This window comes from Rhipicephalus microplus, chromosome 1 (assembly GCF_043290135.1).
Source record: "Rhipicephalus microplus isolate Deutch F79 chromosome 1, USDA_Rmic, whole genome shotgun sequence".
NCBI lineage: Eukaryota > Metazoa > Arthropoda > Arachnida > Ixodida > Ixodidae > Rhipicephalus > Rhipicephalus microplus.
The window spans coordinates 43,639,006-43,656,549 of record NC_134700.1 but is presented as its reverse complement, the minus strand read 5'-3'; the positions used below and the strand labels follow the sequence as shown (position 1 = coordinate 43,656,549).

General features: G+C 49.0%; 1 protein-coding gene across 7 annotated transcripts in view; it reads right to left on the bottom strand.

Annotated features, from left to right (window-relative positions):
- LOC119178803 (proteasome adapter and scaffold protein ECM29) overlaps positions 1–17,544 on the bottom strand; it is an 881,180-nt gene that overhangs the window by 64,120 nt on the left and 799,516 nt on the right. The gene's annotated exons all lie outside the window — the stretch shown is intronic.

The following is a 17,544-nucleotide window of genomic DNA, read 5'->3' as shown; positions in this document are numbered from 1 at the left end:
GAATGGAAGGATTTACATATCTCTGACCGCAGACTGCGGGGTATCACGAGTAACCAGTGCCGGCCATCGGCGTCGTAATTGCGTCGGTGTAGAAGGCCATCACAGATGGCGAAATGGCGAGCTTGACTACGCAAGGCACTCGTGGATGGCGTTGCGGATGGAACAGAGAGCAAGTCGATGAGCGGGCCGATCCAATTATCCTTTCGCTGTTCGGTAGCGATGATGTCAACATCAATGGCAGAAACAGCAGCCGAGGACACTGAGCAGAGCACATCACCTTCAGGCAAAGGGGAGCGTGAGAGGGCATCGGCGTCAGCATGCTGGCGTCCGTTGCGGTACAGCATGCGGATGTCGTAGTCTTGTAAGCGAGCCCAACGGGCGAGACGGCCTGAGGGATCTTTCAATGATGAAAGCCAGCATAGTGCATGATGGTCAGTGACGACATCGAATGGGCGACCATACAAATAAGGTCGAAACTTTGTAAGGGCCCAGACGATCACCAGGCACTCTTTCTTTGTGATGGTGTAGTTTGTCTCGGCTCTCGTGAGCGTACGGCTTGCATATGCTACGACATATTCAGGGAATCCGGGTTTGCGCTGCGCCAGGACAGCACCGAGGCCTACACCGCTGGCGTCTGTGTGCACCTCCGTCGGGGCCATAGGGTCGTAGTGGCGTAGAATGGGAGGAGACGTCAGCAAATGGCGGAGCTTCGCGAACGCGTCGTCGCACTGAGACGACCACGAATTGAGGGGCCCGTTACTTCCAAGGAGCTTCGTCAGCGGTGATATAATCGTAGCAAAGTTTCGTATGAAGCGTCGGAAGTATGAGCACAGGCCCACGAAACTACGCAGTTCTTTGATGGACGCAGGTTTGGGGAACTCAGCCACGGCCCGAAGCTTGGCTGGGTCAGGAAGAATGCCATCCTTAGACACGACGTACCCTAGGATGGTGAGTTGCCAAGCTGCAAAGCGGCACTTCTTCAGATTTAGTTGCAAGCCGGCATCGCTCACACGTGCGGAAACTTCTTTCAGACGTTGGAGATGCATGGAGAAATCTGGGGCAAACACAACAACGTCATCGAGGTAACACAGGCACGTGTGCCATTTCAAGTTGCGCAGAACGGTGTCCATCATGCGCTCAAAGGTCGCAGGTGCATTACATAGACCAAACGGCATGACGTTGAATTCGTACAAGCCGTCGAGTGTGATGAACGCAGTCTTCGGTCGAGCGTCATCAGCCATGGGTACTTGCCAGTACCCCGAGCGCAGATCGAGAGAAGAAAAAAATTCGGCTCCGTGAAGGCTGTCAATTGCGTCATCGATGCGCGGCAGTGGGTAAACATCCTTGCGAGTGATCTTATTTAGCCGTCTGTAGTCCACACAGAAACGCACAGAACCGTCTTTCTTCGCAACAAGAACAACAGGAGATGCCCATGGACTGTCCGAGGGCCGAATAACGTCGCGTCTGAGCATATCATCAACCTGCTCGTTAATTTACTGACGTTCAGCAGGCGACACGCGGAAGGGACGTTGCCGTAATGGTGGATGGGCACCAGTGTCGATACGATGTGTAACAGCGGACGCGCGACCTAGAAAACTTCGCCCGACATCGAAAGAAGAATGATATTCTCGCAGCAGGTCCAGAAGCTGGGAGCGCTGTACCGACGTAAGATTGTCATCAATGTAGGGGCCAAATACATCAGGAGATGATGAATCATAAGTGGAAACAGCACTGACGGTTCGTGAATTGGGACAATGCGAGTCATCAGGTACGTCCAGGAATTGTTCGTCATCCACTGGTTCCACTCTGCTGAGACATTCCCCTCAAACCAAGGTAACAGTGTACGGGGATGGGTTGGTCACAAAAATAGCGGCGTTGCTCTGGGTGATTTGCACAATCGCGAAAGGTACTAGCAACCCTTTCCTTCGGCAAAAACGCTCGGATGGCCAAACGAGTGCAATTGTGTCGGAGAGTCCAGCGCAGTAGACAGATACACTCATTGCCGAGCTTGGAGGCACTATGGTATCGTCTTTCACGAGAATCTTGCTCAGTTTCGAGGGACTGTCTTCCGACGTCAAATGCGAGAAGGGTGAGAGTTCAATTTCGGCAGCGGCACAATGGCGTTTACATTACCAACAATCTATCTTGGCACACGCATGTTACCTACATCTGTAATAACGCTAACCGAACGCTAGGATACTTACGTCGCAACTTTTCTCGCGCTCCGCTGTCCCTCAAAATTCTATTATACTGATCACTAATTCGCCCAAAGCTTGAGTACGCGTCCGCTATATGGGATCCCGTGCAGCAAAATTTAATTAACGCGTTAGAATCTGTTCAGAACCGCTCAGTTCGGTTCATTTGTTCTAATTATTCCCGTACGGCTAGCATATCAGAAATGAAATCTAACCTTGACCTACCCAATTTAACTGTCCGGAGGAAACTGGCGCGACTGCATTTTTTTCATAAGATATTTTTTCACAATCCATCAATGAAGCGAGACCTCATTTCACAACCGTCATACCACTCATCGCGCATTGATCATCAGCATAAGGTTGCCATTCCGTTTTGCCGCACCAAATTCTTTTCAGCAGCCTTCTTAACGAAAACAGCCGCCGATTAGAACCACCTTCCCTCTTCCGTTGTAACAATAACAGACCCTTTGTTATTCAAGACTGCAATTTCTCAGCAATGCTTGTAACTATATGCAGTTTCCATTATCTATCTTTGTCTTGTATGTGCTTGAATTCTTATACATTTTTAGTTGAATTATGTTGCCTTCCTGATTTGCGCATCTGACACTTGTTTCTTTATTTTGTCTTTTTTTCTTGTGTGTTATATATGTTGTACCCACCCCCTCTGTAATGCCCTACGGGCCCTGAGGGTATTCTAATAAATAAATAAAAATAAATGGATGACGGCGTCGTTGCGGAAGAGAAAATCCCACCCCAGAATGACGTCATGAGAGCATGCAGGAATGATGATGAATTTTCTGTAATGCCCTACGGGCCCTGAGGGTATTTTAATAAATAAATAAAAATAAATGGATGACGGCGTCGTTGCGGAAGAGAAAATCCCACCCCAGAATGACGTCATGAGAGCATGCAGGAATGATGATGAATTGGCCGACATACAGAACGTCCTGAACGACAACGCGAGCTGTGCACTCTGCTGAAGGATGGATACGATGCGAACTGGCAGTACGAAGGGACAACCCAGAAATCGGCGTCGTCACTTTTCGAAGCAAGCGACAAAAGTTTTTGTCCATAACGGATACTGCAGCTCCAGTGTCAATAAGAGCAGATGCATGAACACCGCCCACAAGCACGTCTATTACATTAGATGGGCGGCTCTGAGGGCTTTCACATTGCAATAGCTTCGCAGTCCTTGCCTCGGGGACTGCGACGACTAGTTTTCCCGCTCATGAGTAGCCGAACTTGGCCTCACGAGGGACAGGGAATGACGTCGTGGAGACGGCGACCTTCGAGGAGATGGACCTGGGCGAGACGGCGGTGGCATAGACGGTGGTTCGTCGTGATAGGGACGGCTGAGGTGGCCAGCAACAGGCGAAGAAATTGGAGCCGGCTGTAAGCGATGGGAATAACGGGCTACGTGACCGGCGTAACCGCAGGCAAAGCAGATGTGCCGGTTGTCGGGTGTGTGCCATCGGTTCGCTGGGGTAGGTCTTGTCCATGACGCAAGAGCCGATGGACGGAACGGTGGCTGGAAAGGCTGCAGGGGGTGCTGGAGCTGAGTCTGAGAGGTCACGTCAACATACGTAGCCGGCATACCCGCTGCAAAGGATGGAGGTCGTGCGACAGCTTCGGCATAAGTCAGTGGGGCGGGCGGTTGAACGACTGGAGGCGGCGGCCTGGCGACCACTTGGGCGTAACTTGGGGGCGCAGGGGCCGGAAGATGTTGTGGTTGGTACGCAGGCATGACCTCCGCTATTTCCTGCTCAATTGCTCGGCGGATGGGTGGAAGAATGGTAGTAGCCGATTGTTGAGCACCTCCACCATATATATATATTGTCACGGGGTCGTGACGTGGCCAAAGACAGGAAACTTCGTGTTGGGATTTAAATGTTTATTTGGGCGAACCTGTGCCCGGTAAAGGGAAAGTCTAATTACAGCAGCAGTCTTGCACAGATAGCAGTCTCGGACTGATAGCGGCGAACGCAGCGTCGGCCTTCGATCAACAACTGACAAGCGGCGAAGCGCGTCGGCATTTATACCCTTGCCGTCGAATGTTCCAGCGTTATCGCTGGCGGTGGCGTAGGTTCCAGAACAATCTGTACCGTTCGCACAGTGGGCGTGATCTTATCGAAATGATCTACTACAGTCCGGAACCTTCTAGAAACCTGCAGGCGCGGTTTGCGTCGAGAATCGTGTGGTGTTTCGGAACGATAACAAAAACTTGTGAAATGGAACGTGGCATTGCCCCCCTCTGAAAAAAGGCATCGTCCCGATGCTTTAACTAAAGATGAAGGTACAATAATAATGCAAAAAAGTACAATGAATAAATTACAATACAACAATAATACAAAAAACACTGTTTCAGTTTGTTAACGTGCATGAAACGGCTTGAGGCGCCCGACATGGACGACTTCAGGTCGCGATCGGCGTCGTTGAGAGTTCGTGATGCCGTCGGGGACAACCTCGTAATCAAGTGGGCCGAGACGTCGAACCACCTTGTACGGTCCGAAGTACCGTCGCAGAAGCTTTTCACTTAGTCCACGTCGGCGTATCGGCGTCCACACCCAAACACGTTCACCGGGCTGGTATTCCACGAAGCGTCGTCGAAGGTTGTAATGGTGGCTGTCGGTCGTCTGTTGATTTTTGATACGGAGACGCGCGAGTTGTCGGGCTTCTTCGGCGCGTTGAAGGTACTCGCTCACATCGAGGTTTTCTTCGTCGGTGACGTTGGGTAACATGGCATCGAGCAACGTTGCCGGGCTCCTTCCGTAGACCAATTTGTATGGAGATAACTGCGTAGTCTCCTGCACCGCCGTGTTGTATGCGAAGGTCACATACGGAACAATGGCGTCCCACGTCTTGTGTTCGACATCGACGTACATTGACAGCATGTCGGTGATCGTCTTGTTAAGCCGCTCGGTGAGGCCGTTGGTCTGTGGGTGGTACGCTGTCGTCCGGCGGTGGTTTGTTTGGCTGTATGCCAAGATCGCTTGAGTTAAGTCGGTAGTGAATGCCGTTCCTCCGTCGGTGATAAGGACCTCCGGAGCACCGTGACGTAGGACGATATTTTCGACGAAGAACTTAGCTACCTCGGATGCACTGCCTTTTGGCAGGGCTTTTGTCTCGGCGTAGCAGGTGAGGTAGTCGGTAGCTACCACGATCCACTTGTTTCCGAAAGCCCACGTTGGGAACGGCCCCAGTAGGTCCATACCAATCTGCTGGAAAGGTCGGCAAGGTGGATCAATTGGCTGCAGAAGTCCCGCTGGCCTTGTCGGCGGTGTCTTGCGTCGCTGACAGTCCCGGCATGTCCTCACATAACGAGTGACGTCGGTGGTAAGACGTGGCCAGTAGTACCTTTCTTGTATCCTCGCGAGCGTGCGGGAAACACCGAGGTGCCCTGCCGTCGGATCGTCGTGCAGGGCCTGCAGGAGTTCTGGTCGCAGAGCTGAAGGCACCACAAGGAGGTACTTAGCTCGAAGCGGTGAAAAGTTTTTCTTTTGTAGAAGACCGTTTCGTAGAAAGAACGACGCAAGTGCGCGCTTGAATACCTTCGGGACTTCGGTGGTCCTGCCTTCGAGGTATTCTATTAGGGCTTTAAGTTCCGGGTCGGCCCGCTGTCGTTCAGCGAAGTCGTCGGTAGTTATCGTTCCCAAGAAGTAGTCATCATCCGAGTCGTCGGGTAGCGGTTGGTCGACAGGCGCATGAGAGAAACAGTCAGCGTCGGATGTTTTTTGCCGGACTTGTAAATGACAGTAATGTCATATTCTTGAAGTCTCAGGCTCCATCGTGCGAGGCGACCTGAAGGGTCCTTCAGGGTGGCTAGCCAACACAAGGCGTGGTGGTCGCTCACAACTTTGAAGGGCCTGCCGTAGAGGTAGGGGCGAAATTTCGATGTAGCCCAGATGATGGCGAGGCACTCCTTTTCTGTTGTGGAATAATTTGCTTCTGCTTTGGATAGCGATCGGCTGGCGTAACTAATAACCCTTTTAATTCCGTCAGCCCTCTGCACAAGAACGGCGCCAAGACCTACGCTGCTTGCGTCAGTATGTATTTCTGTCTCGGCGAATTCGTCGAAATGGGCAAGTAACGGAGGCGTCTGGAGGCGATGTTTAAGCTCCTGGAAAGCGTGTTCCTGTGGCGTTTCCCACTTGAACTCCGAGTCGGCCTTGGTAAGGTTAGTGAGAGGATCGGCGATGCGGGCGAAGTTTTTCACGAACCGCCTATAATAGGCGCACAGGCCCAGAAATCGGCGCACGGCCTTCTTGTCAGTGGGTGGCGGGAAGTCGGCGATGGCAGCTGTTTTCCGTGGATCGGGACGAACTCCAGACTTGCTGATAACGTGCCCCAGAAACAAGAGCTCCTCATACGCAATTCTGCACTTTTCTGGCTTCAGTGTGAGTCCGGACGTCTTGATGGCTTGAAGTACAGCTTCAAGGCGCCGAAGATGCTCGTCGATCGTCGAAACTCGAGGAAAACACGACGACGTCGTCCAAGTACACAAGGCAAGTCTGCCACTTCAATCCTGCCAGTACTGTATCCATAACGCGTTGAAAAGTTGCAGGCGCTGAGCAAAGGCCGAAGGGCATCACCTTAAACTCGAAGAGGCCGTCCGGTGTTATAAACGCCGTCTTCCCTCGGTCTCTTTCGTCGACTTCAATTAGCCAATAGCCAGTCTTGAGGTCCATTGACGAGAAGTACTTGGCGTTATGGAGCCGATCAAGTGCGTCGTCTATTCGTGGGAGAGGATACACGTCCTTTCTTGTGATTTTGTTCAGGCGGCGATAATCGACGCAGAAACGTAAGGTCCCATCCTTTTTCTTCACTAACACCACGGGGGATGCCCACGGACTCTTGGACGGCTGGATAATGTCATCTCGCAGCATTTCATCAACTTGTCTCTTCATTGCCTCACGTTCTCGCGTCGAAACCCTGTACGGACTCTGACGGAGTGGTCTGGCATTTTCTTCGGTGATGATTCGATGTTTCGTGATTGGGGTCTGCCGAATTTTCGATGACGACGAAAAGCAATCTTCGTATTGCAGGAGCAGGGCCTTGAGCTGTTCTTACTTATCGTTCGGAAGTCTGGGATTGACGTCGAAAGCTATGGGAGGGGCTTGGTTCCTCTGAGCAGGTTCCGCAGAATCGGTGAGGGCGAAAGCACTGGTGGCTTCGACAATTTCTTCGATGTATGCGACCGTTGTTCCTTTGTTAACATGTTTGTACTCATTGCTGAAATTCGTGAGCATAACCGTTGCTTTGCCTCCCCGCAGCTCTGCAATTCCTCTTGCGACGCAAATATTTCGGGTGACCAACAGATGCTGACTGCCTTCAACGACGCCTTCCAAGTCAGGTGATTTAGGAGCGCCGACTGAAATAATGACGCTTGAGTCCAGCACATTCAAGGCATGGTGTCCTGACGGCGTGCGCGGCGGTAGTGCTTCTTCTGTGGATAACGTTATCGACTTTGTTTTTAGGTTGATGACAGCACCATGGAGGCATAAGAAGTCCATGCCAAGGATGACATCTCTCGAGCAACGCTGTAGGACTACGAAGTCTGTAGGATAAATACGGCCGTTAATGGTCACTCTCGCTGTGCAGATTCCTGCAGGCGTTACGAGATGACCTCCGGCTGTGCTGATTTCAGGGCCTTTCCAAGCTGTCCTAACTTTCTTTAACTTCGCGGCGAACAACCCACTGATGACAGAATAGTCGGCTCCAGTATCGACGAGAGCAGTCACACTGTGGCCGTCGATAAGAACGTCGAGGTCGCTAGTTCGCCGTCTCGCATTACAGTTAGGGCGTGGCGTCGGGTCACGGCTACGTCGGCTTGTTCCGCTGCTTCCATGTTGCGTCGTCCGGCCACCTTCGGTAAGTGAGCTTTTGCCTTCAGGGCTTTGCCTGGTTGGTGTTGTGTTCAAAAAGCTCCGTCGCGTCGGCGTCGTCGTTGAAGGATCTTCGGTAGTTCGTCGCACAGCAACCGCACCTCCATCGGTTGCTGCCCTTAGTTTCCCGGATACGGGCTAGGAGACCGGCCCCGCGTTGGGCAAGAGTACTGCCGGGGGTGCGGTGACATGCGGCGGCTGGGCGACGGCGAACGGGAAGGACTTCGTGGTGTCCATTGAGTTCCTGCCAGGTAGTCGGCGATGTCACGTGGCCGATCTCCTGGCTGCGGACGCGGTGCATTGACGGCGAAGCCACGCAGTCCCATCTGTCGGTACTGGCAACGGCGGTATGTGTGCCCGGCCTCGCCGCAGTGGTAGCAGAGCGGGCGGTTGTCAGGTGCACGCCAAACGTCCGTTTTCCTCGGTGCACTGCGCTGGCCCGCTGGGGAACGGTAGGACGTCGGTTGGGGTGGTGGCGGCGGGGGCGTCTGGCGACGGAAGTGTGACGGGGCGGCGTTTTGGCGTGGACGGGGAGGAGCGTTGTGGCGCACTGCAGCGGCGTAGCTCATAGTTTCTGGCTCGGGCGGCGGTGTTTCGGGAATTCGAAGCGATTGCCGGACTTCTTCTCGCACAATGTCGGCGATCGAATCCACTTGAGGCTGCGCCGAAGGCAACAGTTTGCGCAGCTCTTCCCGCACGATCGCTCGGATCGTTTCACGCAGGTCGTCGGAGTCACTGGCTTGAGCAGCAGCGCATTCTGAAGTCAGGCGACGATTATACTGTCTGGTGCGCATGTCCAGCGTTTTTTCGATGGTGGTCGCCTCGGATACGAATTCTTGGACGGTGTTCGGTGGATTCCTCATTAGTCCCGCGAAGAGCTCCTGTTTGACCCCTCGCATGAGGAAACGAACTTTCTTTTCCTCAGGCATGTCTGGGTCAGCGTGACGGAATAGGCGGGTCATCTCCTCTGTGAAAATTCTAACCTTTTCATTTGGTAGCTGAACCCGGGTCTCGAGTAGAGCAGCGGCCCTCTCTTTGCGAGCGACGCTTGCGAACGTTTGCAGAAATGCGCCGCAGAAGACATCCCACGTTCGGAGCGTGGACTCCTGATTCTCTAGCCAGGTCCTTGCGGTGTCTTCCAGGTAGAAGTACACACGACGGAGCTTTTCTTCGTTGTCCCAGTGGTTGAGGGCGGCCACACGGTCGTATGTTTCCAGCCAGGTTTCCGGGTCTGCAAACGATGAGCCATGGAACGTTGGTGGTTCCCTGGGTTGATGAATTACGATCGCGGGCTGGGGCGCTCCGGTTGTCATTGTCGCTGCAGTCGAGGTCATGGTCTTGGTCTTCCGCGCCTTGTCTTGTAGAAGGCCGTACTCCGGTGGGAGACCTTGCTGTCGGCGGCTCGTTTGCTGTTCTTGGTTGGCGTCGGTGTCTTCTCCGCGACGGGGGCTGGGTTCACGGCTTGACGGGGGCGTCCGGTACATGAACGAAGCAGCACCTCCACCAGATGTCACGGGGTCGTGACGTGGCCAAAGACAGGAAACTTCGTGTTGGGATTTAAATGTTTATTTGGGCGAACCTGTGCCCGGTAAAGGGAAAGTCTAATTACAGCAGCAGTCTTGCACAGATAGCAGTCTCGGACTGATAGCGGCGAACGCAGCGTCGGCCTTCGATCAACAACTGACAAGCGGCGAAGCGCGTCGGCATTTATACCCTTGCCGTCGAATGTTCCAGCGTTATCGCTGGCGGTGGCGTAGGTTCCAGAACAATCTGTACCGTTCGCACAGTGGGCGTGATCTTATCGAAATGATCTACTACAGTCCGGAACCTTCTAGAAACCTGCAGGCGCGGTTTGCGCCGAGAATCGTGGGGTGTTTCGGAACGATAACAAAAACTTGTGAAATGAAACGTGGCAATATATATATATATATATATATATATATATATATATATATATATATATATATATATATATATATATATATATATATATACGCATTGGAGCACTGACTCGGGGAGGGGTAGGAAGTTGTAACCCCCCAGAGATAGACCCCCTCCCCCCTACCATAATTGCAGCTTATTTCTATGTTGTTGTCGTTTCAATCCAAGAAGTGGCTTGAGGGCGAAACTGCCTGATTTATTCCATTAATTATATCCTATTCTACTCCTATACTGAAAGAGTAGAAACCGCATGCTCTGTGGTTCGAGCTGCATTTTCTTCCAGTGAAGCAGCTTTGTAAAAAAAAAAGGGGGCTTTCACGAGTCATCAGTTTGACCGTTTTCATTTTATTCTTGGTGAAAGAGGGGCTGTGTACAATGACAATCCCCTGCGTGACTTGGCTTGGATGCACAGTGCATGTCTTTTCAAAATATATTACATCTAGCAGCTCAACCAGCTGTGTATGCAATGCTACTTACATGTATGTTGCAAATGAGCAACATTTGCAACATACATTTGTAATACTTGTGTCCATCTGCTTCGAGTTGTCGGCAAGTACACCCTCGCACTGTCAAATGCTAGCTTTCTGGTTAGCTCAATTGGCAGAGTGACTGCCCCAGATAGGTGTTGGTCCTGGTTCGAACCACATACCAAAACCAATTTTTTGGCAACTAAGATGGCTGCTTTCTGAGAAATCCACATGAATTTCCTTGCGGCTTTGTGCTACAAACAAATGGCTGTCTTCTTTCCCTTTCATACATGTATTGCCAGGACAAAAGTTCACAGGGTTGCTCACCGTTTATAACATTATCCGGTTCACACTGGTAAATCTACTGCACTGACTTTCATATATGCAAATACCTGGTTCTCTTGGACGCTCCTAATGCAATTAGTGATTAAGATTTCAAGTGCCTAGATACCACTAAACTATCGGCCTCACACGGCTTCATTTAAATGCCCTAAAGGTGTGATGTGACGAAGCTGCAAAGTAATAACATTACGCTCAAGTTGCTTTAAATGTGCAACTTTCTTCAAATAGAAAGGTCACGAAGCTAATACTATAGAAATCACAGGTAAGTTCATTCAATAGCCTTACTCGCAATAGAAGTAAAACACGGGGTGCCCATTTCCAGTTTCGATGCCGGTGGCGGTTTCGTTACTATTTCCCAAATACTTTACATTATAGTGAACAAGAATTGCGTCTGTCATGTAGCTTGTTTTCCTTTAATAGTCAACAATAAGCACACTACTAGCCGAAAAACATTCTTTTTGCATGATAAACGAGCTCCTCAAAACACGAAGTAAGAACAAAGGAAAACGTGTATTGCTGCTACAATGGTCTTTGTATTTAAAGTCTTTCCAATTAGCATCACTGTTGATGTGCAAACGGTGTATAATTCAAATTGGCTGGATGATATCAAGTAACTATCGATCCTCTGAAACAAAAAAAAGGAATAAAAAAGTATTTCAGGCACCCTTGCCTTTCCAGATACATTGTGCAACTCTTTTTTTTTCTTGCCTCATCACAATGCATTAAGTTTGTTAAATATACGAACTTTCTCAGGAACTCTGAGCCCGTGTCTGCATGTTGCCGCAACAAAGAAAACAATGAAACATGCCAAGCAACATGCTTTTACTCCATTCCAACCGTAGCCATATCTTCTAAAGGACCAGATCCATATGAAGGACTGTCGTTTCATGAAATCTTAAGTTCAATTAAATCTCACATCTAAATTTATTGAACAAGTATTGAGTTCCTCTTGAAACAGAGGCTCATTGTCGCTTTTGGATGTTCTCTCAACCTGAAAATAAAACTGCAAACACACCTACCCTAACCGATATCCTCACTTCACTTCAGACCACCTAGAAATCTGCGATACATCAGTTGTAAAGACGGTAATGCGAAGAGCCGCAATCGAGTGCAGAACAGGACTAAAAAAGAGAAAAAAAAACATGATATATTTATCAATCTTGCCGAAAACGGTTACCCAAGATTGTTTATTTAAACCAAGTAAACAACGATGCAATTTTAGAAATGCAGCAACAGTATTCCCCTTATCAACACCACGACATAAACATATCACTCTCCGTTGTCCGAGGTGCCAGTGAAACCATCGCCCATTTGAAGCGAACTTGGGTGACGTGCCATTCGTGGAAAGCTGAGTCGGGTGATAGTAAGAACACGAGTGGCCCGTCCACTTTCGCTGCGGCTACACACACTCGAACTCCAAAACAGGAGAGAGAAAGGCCGAGCTATGGCCAATTCCAAACCGGAAACGATGCTGCGCACGCGTCTTCAAAGTGAAACCACATGTTCGAATAACTGCTCACGTACTCAGCTACTGAAAAAAAAAGAGCAAAGAAGTCTCGCTGACTTTCACACTTCGAAAGCGTTGCCCGCAGCCGAGGATGGGGACAGGTGGTTCGTGCCTCTCCTCCGTATGCATTTCAAAACATCGGGAAAATGCCCACTTTTAAAGATCAGAAGGAGCTTTGAAACACGTGTTTTCTGTTTTCTTCGGGACTTGTGCAGGCAAATGGTGTCTCAAGAAGGGTGGTTGTGCATTTTCTCCTGGACAGCGGATGTACAATGAGCACTGGAGTAGCGAGAAGAAGGGCGGCCTTGTGCGCGGCGTTCGTCAAAGCGACTGCAAACTGCAGAGACTCTGCAGCAGAAGCACATGGTGATATTAGTTTAAGCACGTACGTACTCTGTGGTTCCTGCATTTCTGAGCAAGCCTTATAGCGTGTGCGCCTTCAGCATAGTCGCCAGCTACCCCGCATGTATGCTGTGGTTCCTGCCTTTCTGAGCAAGCCTTATAGCATGTGCGCCTTCAGCATAGCCGCCAGCTACCCCGCACTGCACACATGCAGGGATCCCAAGCAAGCCCGACTGCCATGCAAAATCTACAGTTGCGAAGAAGGAAGCAGTAAGACGCCGTGGTACTGAGGAAAAATGGCTTTGGGAACTTGCGAAAGGTATATTGGTGGAGTTCACCTTTTCTTGCTTTTTTTTTTTTCAAAAGCCATGTGTCACGCTCTCTTCTTTTACCCCTTCTTTCTTGCACGCGGTACTTCCGCCGAAAGCCACCCATGCATGCATACGTTCAGTTCGCTTGCTACAACTTAAGCTCTGTGTCTACTGCGCGAAGGTGCATCGGTAGTGTGCTTCCGAACAAACCACAGGCATCGCTGAAGTACCAGCTAAACATGATCCTCACCAACCTCCAGAAAAAGATTCCGCATTGAGATGCAAGACATGCAGCAACAGAACCGGAATCCTCGATTACAGCCAAAAAGGAAGCGATTACTCGGCACATATTGCGTCTCTCATAATCAAATGATGGTTTTGGGACGTTAAACCCCACATATCAATCATTACTCGGCACATGTCACCATCAGATGCGTTCATCGATTAGTCATCACTTAGGATGCTTAGGAAACTTGAGCACGCAAATGACACTGCGAATTGGTAAGCATAGTTACAATGCAGTTGATCCGTAAGCTGAGAATTTTACTACACGCGCGCTGCGTTGAGCTGTAAATATTCCTTATAATCAATACCGCAAAGCTTATACAGTCGAATCTCAATAATTCGAACTCAAAGGGGCCCGAAAATTCGTTTGAAATAAAAAAAAGTTTGAATTAATGAAAGCTGAGTAAATGGAGGGTTCCCCATGTAGTGGCGCATTTGCATTGAGCTAACACTTGAGGGGGAAGTTTCAGAAGACTTACATTTATTCACAAATCGCAGGACATCCGTCATTAATTGAAGCAATCGGTGATGCGCGTCTGCACACGTTTGCCTTGCAGAGAGTCAATCAATTTCGCACGCAGCTTGCAAAGCATGTCTACTTCGGCTTCAGCATTCTCCTAGCAAGAGAAGTTGTGCGCGGAATTGTCCAGCGCCGACACTCTCTAAAGACGGCGACAACAACGACTGCATCTCCGCTACTACCCTCTGCGCCTAAGCTGCAGCGTGGCCAGCACGTGACGAGAAAGGAGGAGCAACTCGACGCGGAGAAAAGCAGATTGGCATTTGAGAGAGAACCAACACTCCACAACAGCTTTTTTTTTTCGGCTTTCCTCGCATGCATCTTTGAAAGGAGAAGGGTTACGTGGCAGACACGGGAAAGGGGAAAGCGTGGCACCGGCGCGTGAGAGAGAGCCACACTCTGCGACAACTTTTTTTTCTCTCTTTGTGCATGGCGTTGGAAGGAGAAGGGTCTTTACGTGGCAGGGGTGGAAAATGAAGAAGCGTGGCACAGGCGCGTCGCAGATCTGCATTTGAGAGAGTTGTTCCTTTCCTTCGTGCACAGCGTTGAGGTGTCTGAGGTGCCGCTGTGGGATTGGAGGGGTTGCTGAGCATTTTTGGAGCACAGTATGTTCGAATTAACCGTCGCAAGTGCTTGCGTGTTTGAATTACTGTGCGTTTTCACCCATTGGGGTACACATAGCTTTGACGGGACATCACCGTGAGCTCAAATTAACCGGAAGTTCGAATTAAGCATATTTATGGTGCACTTTCATACTTGTAGTCCCGAGGCTCAAAAGAAGTTAAATATATAAGGTAAAATATTTTGTTCGCATTATCCAGAAAATGCTCAGTTGCAGTTCTTTAACTGCTAAAGTTCCCAATGGGGCTTGTTTGTATCGCATTTACTGATTACTCAGGTAAAAAGACAAAATACACAATAATTGGGGCACAAGAAAGGCACACTGCGCCAGGTGTCACCATGTCCCTTTCTTGCGTTCCTTCTTTCTTTTCTCTAACATAAATGCCAATTTTTTTTTAAACAGCATTGTTTGACCACCAGCCGGCCGACACGTCAGCACCAGAATCACTAAATGGAGCTGAAAAGCTAGAAAAAGTAAGTATTTGCCAGACATCTCTGTCGAGAATTATGTTACGCCTTGCTTTAATCGATTTTTGTTTATTTTCTTCGTGCACTGCTTCATCAAACGGTTTGTTGGCCTTCTCAAGGTTTTTCAAGGTCTCTCAGTAAAAACACTAAGACATCATTGTCATCGTCATTGCATTGTATACAATATTGATAATGACGATGATAATAATAATTATTATTATTCTTAATATTCTAATTGATGATAATATAACCTAAAATAATTATTTATTATGTGGTACTTTAGCTTTATTTTCGTTTCAACCCCCCCCCTCCCCTCAGACAGCAATCCTGAGTGCGCTATTGTAGATACGTATACATATACAGTGAATTACGGGCGTAATGGCGACGACAAAAAACCAGCCAAGACTATGGCAATAAAAAAAAAGCAAGGCTGAACGTCGTCGGCAGCCTGTACGCACAGTGAAACTATGCACATGCACATGGCGTTGAAAACGAAGAGCGAACGACACAGACACAGACACCGATACTGCGGAAAACTATGCGGTAAAGCCCTCTCCATATGCAGCGCAGCCCCACATATGTGACGCTAACAAAAAGCGTGGCACTGCCAATGCGTAAAAGTAGTTTTCTTTTCCTTTTTTTTGTTTGAAGTGGGGGAGTGGGGGTTGGGGGGTGGAGGACACCCGCGCATGCACCCGTTGTGGCGAGAACGGCGGCAACGTGGGTCATGGTGTGCACTGTGTAGGCCTGCCTGCGCGCCTCATGCCACGCGCGCGCTATAACAAGCGCTCACTTTCGCCTGATATGCGGAACACACCACCACCGCTTCGCGCTTTGTCGGCGACGGGCAGCCACGGAAGATGCATGCTTGTACCAAAATGTTGAAATGCAGTTGTCTCCCGCTCATACTTTGTTACATAGAGGCCGCAAATACATTTGCTTTTATGGAGCAATGGCGGGGAATAGAAAAACTTCGTTATATCGTGAAATTCGTTATATTGAGTTTCGTTATAAGCAAGTTTACCTGTATACGTTTCTGAATTCATCTCCATTTCTTTTCTCGCGTCGACCCGTATTAGCGTATGCTGGCTGAAGTACGCCGTTCGCGACCAGCGAGCATCACACACTTGAAAACAACTGTCGTGATCTTTCTTATTCAATCAGGGCATTCTACCACCATTGAAGACCGAGTATTCATGTTCTTAAGCGGTTCATTCATGCAAACATACGACAGAGTGAGCTAGTTCGACTACAGTCGTCTTTGCTAAGTGCACTAAAGCAGGCACGGCACTACAAATGACTAATAAGAACAAAATACATGAAAATTGTCTCCAAGCGTGCATGCATACAAACGTGCACATAACTTTCCAGGCATGTGCAAGATGTAGCTAGCAGGCGACAGGTCACCACGTTGTTCACGGAAGGAAGCTTCACGGGAAACGCAACTAAAGCAATAAACAGTAGCTTCAAACACTTACCACCACTCGTAATCAATCCATCTCGCACGACAGAACAGGCTTTAGAAGATTACACTAGGCGTAATGACAAGCAAAAGCGCAGTCCCCAAGCACCCACATTGCTATTCGTCAAGTCCTTAAGAAGATGGCGGTAGGCACGTATCGTATCTTTTCGGTGTCTGCTAGCCCGGAACCTGCCCAAAATCCTTTAGAAGAGCTTCCACAACTAAATTGTCCTGAAAACGTCTGGCTACCCTCGAGCTCCCCGCGGGTAGCCAGAACCGTCCAACCCGAGAAAAACGAAGGGGGGTCGGAGCAGTCCGAGAAAAATTAGCGCGCTCTGGCTGGCTCTTGCAGCCCGCGGGTAGCCAGAAGTGGAAAATCGAACAAACCGAGGCTTCATTAATGGCGAAGCCCACTTGGACTCTGATGCAACAATATTTACACAACCATAATCACTCAAGCTCAGACTCATTACAATTTTTCTCAGCTGATCCTTGTCCCCCTCGAACACACCAAAACATTACTTGCGTGGACACACTTAAACTCAGACTAACAGCCCGATCTAAGTCTGAGTAAGTCGGAGTGGGTTGGCCAGCTTATGGGTTCACTGGACGTCAGCTGTTGAGACAAGTAATTGCTAACCAGTTTGAAAGTGCATCACAATCGGAAGACATTTTTGAAGAAGCCTATGTAGCATGCTGATTCTGGCTAGCACAAAAGTGGCAATAATCAAGCAACCACTTTTTTCGAAGCTTGTAAAAAATTTTTATTTTCCAGATAGGTTTCTTGTTTGTTTTATTATTGACAAATAAGCAACACATTTTTATCCATATAAAATGTTTTCCTCTCGGTCACTATACTAAATTTTGAATATATTCTTTTTTGAAATAGGCCCTTTTGAAGATTTTTGTTTTAGGTTTGTGTATGCCTCACTGTGTCTTGGATAAAAAAATTTGTAGGCAGGAGTTGTGCTCGATCCGACATTCCGACAAGCGAACTTGTCTTCCTCAAGACTAGAACAGAGCTGTTCTGTTCTAGCCTTGGGGAAGACGAGTCCCGTTGTCGAAACATTGGCTCAAACTGCTGTTTATGAATTTGCTTCATTTCAAGCTTCCATCTTCTTCTTACTGTTGTTACTTAAATTTTTACTGTGTCTTCATTTTTCAAGCGCATCCAAAATATTATTTAAATCTGCACAAAAAA